Below are 4,752 nucleotides of genomic sequence, written 5' to 3' on the forward strand. Positions count from 1 at the left end.
CCCACCCTTTAATCCTGAGGTTCATCTGCCGGGGCCAAGCACGCTTGGACGGTGGCAGCGAGGTCCTCAGGACGTAGATGGATTGCCTTACAGGGCTAACGAGCTCCATCTGCCCGGGGAGGGGCCCTGACCGGGAATCGAACCCGGGTCTCTGCAGTGACAGTGCAGTGTCATTTCCCCTAGACCACCAGGGGCTCTGTATTCCAAAGTATTTTGTTAAAAACTGGTGATCTTACCTCTCAGATGCAATTATTAGGAATTTCCTATAGCATATGGGTTGTAAGTAGTTGCAATACCTCAAAAAAATAAAGTAAAAATACTCTATACATTTATTCTTCATTGTATTACAGTCTAGTTTATCCTTAATCCAATAATATTTAGTTGTTCAACTCTGAGAAAATCTTTTTGGTATCAAAAAGCTTAAAAAATTCACAGTCTTTGCGAGTGAGGAAGTAGCTCTGCTTTGGTAGATTCAGACTTTACAGTTCTTGTTACACAATAACCTAGAGCTTATCCAAACAGCATTTTTGGCAAAATTTGGCTTTGCGTTTGCGATGCTTTAAGTCGCTTGCACCATTATATCTGTAAATATCCACTCTTAGGCCAAAAAAACCATATATATTTCAACCAGACAAATCTTTTGCTGCAGTTTGAGCAGCAGCTCAACCTGAAGCAGAGGCCAGGAGCCCACAGTGGAGAGTGAGGAGGGTGAGGACTACATCAAGCACTGCAGCCAAACAAAATGCTTGTTAATCTTCACCCTTAATGTGCAGCAGGGGTGAGGGAGTGAGCTCTCATCTGGAAGAGTATTTGGAGAGAAGTAGTAAATATTCTGTAAATTAACACCCTTGTTGACTTAATGAAAACCTTCTTGCCTTAACAACCTGTATGATTGATTCCTCTTCCCAGCAGTGCTCCCTCCCACAGAGGGAATCGGTGTGTGCTGTGACGGTTGGCTGGAAATGAGTACAGTGAGAGCAGCCGTCCCAGACAAAGAGCAGGCCAAGTCCACAGCATCCTCCGCAGCACTGGGATTGCTGGGTGCTACACTCGTGTTTGTGCTGCAGCCACAGGAGATCTGCCACCAGCAAGGGCAGAGCTGAGATTTATGAAAAGGAACTGTGGTTTAAACAAAACATGAACAGCCTCAGCGCACTGTGGTTCAGCTGGACTCAGCTCACTCTTTGCCTCTAAAGCTTCTTGTTACCAGGAGCTCAACTACAAAGACATAGCTCCTTTCATGCAATGTTCTGCCAGGCTGGGTCACAAGTGCACTACTGAGAGCACAGGTCTACCCTGTATCTACCACCAGGCCTTCCTCTGCCTCTCTGTGGGAGACAGCAGTCCCTCTTCTTTATTATAAAGAATTCTGTGCAGTGAACTGCTAAACCATCCAGAATTTCAGCCATCTGCGAAACAACTATAAAGACAATTGCTCTGTCAGCTCCTTCTCATGCCTCTTCTGTGGATCTGCATGTATAAGCCCGTCAGTGGCTCTGGGCTAGCAGATTGTTTTGTTATCATCAATGACAAGTTTGTCAAAAGTGAGTATCTTGCTGCCATTTTATATATATTTTGAGGCATGCTGAGAGGCTGTGCATGCTGTGTAGTGCGATCAAACGAGGAGACGCAAGGAGGGTCCGCTCTGAATCTGCCCTGGTTAATCCTGAAAAATAGTTGTTTCCAGCAGCTTGGTTGGTAGGAGTGAACCGTGAGGATCAGTCCAAAGCTGGCCTTTGCTGTTTTATAGGAACTATTTTATATATAGGCCTTCTGCTGTTGCAAAGAATACAGAAAGGGTCTTTCCTTCAGCTGGGGTTGAGCAAAACGAGAAGGAGCAGGGAGAGTTGGTAGTGCTCACCTTGCTGATGTGCCCTACAGTAGGTTTCAACCAGGATCTTGTCTTTGCATGGGATTTTATACTGCAAACAGCTATTCTATGTTTGCTCTTTGATGAGGAAACAAGGCCACTCTAATTAGCACAGCCTGGGCAGCAGTTTGTAGTGCCCACAGGCCGGGTACTCCTGGTGCTGCTTCTGGCAGAGGTGAAGGGCAGACTGGGTTGCAGAGGCGTGAATGAACTTGCATAAAGGCAGCTGGCCTTTTGGGAGCTGCTTTAAAGCATTTTGACGACATCCTTTCCTTACCCCCTTGTACCTCTCCTACCTCTCCTTCAGATTTCAGCACACACGGCTTCCACACTCAGACCTGTACATTTAGAGCAAGCGTATTTTTTGCGGTGGTTTTGCAGTTGCTCTGGGTTGATAATTTCTGCTGGTGCCACCACTGTGCCCTGTCCTGCCCCCAGAGTGGTGCAGAGTGGGGGAGCTGGTAGGGAGCACCCCCCAAGGGGCAGCAACCCTGATTCCCCATGACCAACTGCACAGGGCAGGGACAGTCCTGGGCTGGGACCTGCAACAGAAAGGTGTTTCGTGGAGATCTGGTGGGGTAGAAAAGAGGAACCAACAGGCAGGTGCATTGATGTCTGCTATGCTAGAGGTATTTCTGTTGAAGTTATATCATTAAATGGGGAACGTATAGCAGAAACATCAACCATGAACATTGTCTCAATGTCCCTGGGGTAAATGGCTGTGCCAGCAAGGGTTTCTCTGTGTAAGAGGAACTGCAAATGAAGGAGCACGGCACTCAAGGCAAGAGAGATTTTGGTCAGTGTGTGAAAAGGAAAGAGTTGACACAATATTTCCTCTCTTGAGCAAGAGGCAGCTCAGCTCTCTGTGTAGCTTAACTCCATGTGGGCCCTGGAGCCACTATCAAGCATGGAGCAGAGGTGCTGGCACCGGGAGAGCTCAGATGGGAGTAGAGGCAGGCACCCATGACAAGAAGCAGCAGCATCAGCTGCTCCCACCAATGTACCCCCTTGCTTCCCTGTCTGGGTTCCTCCTCCCCCTCCCTTTTAAGAAAAAGACTGTTTGTCATTTGCTTCATATTTTTGGGAATAGGGAAAATTTGTTCACTGAGCTCTGGTTTAGCTTAATTTTCCTATGTTTCTACGTGGGAGACCTCCACCAGGGCTATTTATAATGACAGTGTTAAATCTGAGGTCAGGCATTGTTGCTGGCTGTGATGGCTGGCAGAAGGTTTGCCCTCTAATCCTACGGCTGCTTTTGCATGTCCTTCTCCCGCACAATTCAGGGTGAAATGTTGCTGTTCTGTTTATGGCTTGGTTTTACACTCTGGTTAAACAAGACAGGTACATGTGCTAATTAACAGGGCTTGTTTGTTCTTCATCAGATGTGACCTTACACATGTGGAAAGTGTTTTCCACCTCTCTAAAACATACAAGCAAAAAAATGGTAAAACCAAGTTAGAGCCACACCAACCTAGAGGTAAAAGCTGCCAGAAAGATAAAATGTCATCCAAACACGTCAGGACTGAGCCACGGGATGAGTCCAGAAAGCAGCTCTCCAGCAGTGTGGCCTGCCAAGAAATCAGGTGCCTCTGTGGCTGCTGCCATCAAGGTTTGGGGTTTTTTTTAGCGGTGTCACTTGAAATATGGCTGTGAGCATAATCTGAAGCAAAAGGCCAATGGGTGGCCCTCCCACCAAGGCTGGCTCCTGGCAGCTCCACCTCTTCCTGCCCACTCCCAGCTGCACTGACACATAGCTGTGTTCAAACAGCTTTCTCTCCCTCTGCTTTTTCACAGAACCTCTGCCTTTCAGCTGGTGAACAGGGAGAAGATGAGCCACTTCTCATGGCCTTCTCCACTCCCAGGGATGGAGGCCCTTCAGACCTTTAATGGCATCTTGATTATCCAAATCCAAATTTCTTTAAAGACTTTCTTTGTTCTAATTGTTAATAGCTCATGCATCATATGTCCATGCTAGAACCATGTGGATTTGGCATTTGCAGATATGCAGGAGGAAGCGCAGTGAAAGGAACCATTTTCTCAGTAACAATCTCTGCTGAGGGCTGTGTTTATGTCAAGCTGTGCTCTCCTGTTTCAGCCCATAGACAGGGTGGTGTGTTTTTAATACACAGAGTGGTGTGTTTTTCAGTGAATTCCACCGCTGTGGGCTTTCCTGATTTTTTGGTTACTGCTTGGCTAACAAAAATGCCCAGGTCCAGACCAAGCCTTGCTTCTCTGGTGGGCTTCTCCCATGTTGCTGCCCATTAAGGGTTCCCATGAGATTGAGAGGTGCAACCACTGCTGTAAGATTGGGAAAAAATTGCAGTGCCTCCAGATATGTTTGCTTTTTAAGCTTCTGCCTGCTGTTCTGATGGGTAGCTAGTGTATGCCAGAAGCTTTCAAATCCTCCTGCTCAACAAGGTGTTACTTCCCCCATCCTCACCAGGCTGGCACTGCCTCATATTTTGCCAATGTGAAATCCTGCATTGGCACAACCCCCATAAGTATGTTAATTTGTTGGCATCACTTGTGATGTTGCTTGGCCTAGTCCTTAATTGTGTGAACAGCAAGATAGCAGTGATATTAGGCAGAGTAGTAGTCTCCCCTTATACTTCAAGAAGGAAGTTTCCACTGCAAAGAGTGATATCGTGACAGGTGATTTTTCAATGTCTCTTTTATGAAAAAACAAAGAGAAGAAGAATTTGCCTTTAAAGACATAAAACTGCCTGTCTGAGCTGGTGCACAGCAGTGTGGCAGCTCCTGGCACAGCAGCCTCACCCCCAGTATCACCAGGATGCCTGGATGGCTGCTCCAGCTGTGCTCCCTCCCCTCAACAGACTGAGCTCCCAAATCTTACGGGCACAGAAAGTAATGGAAAATTCTGT

Source organism: Empidonax traillii, unplaced genomic scaffold, assembly GCF_003031625.1.
Source record: "Empidonax traillii isolate 1590-97213 ecotype Southwest subspecies unplaced genomic scaffold, ASM303162v1 scaffold277:size2070623, whole genome shotgun sequence".
Classification (NCBI taxonomy): Eukaryota; Metazoa; Chordata; class Aves; order Passeriformes; family Tyrannidae; genus Empidonax; species Empidonax traillii.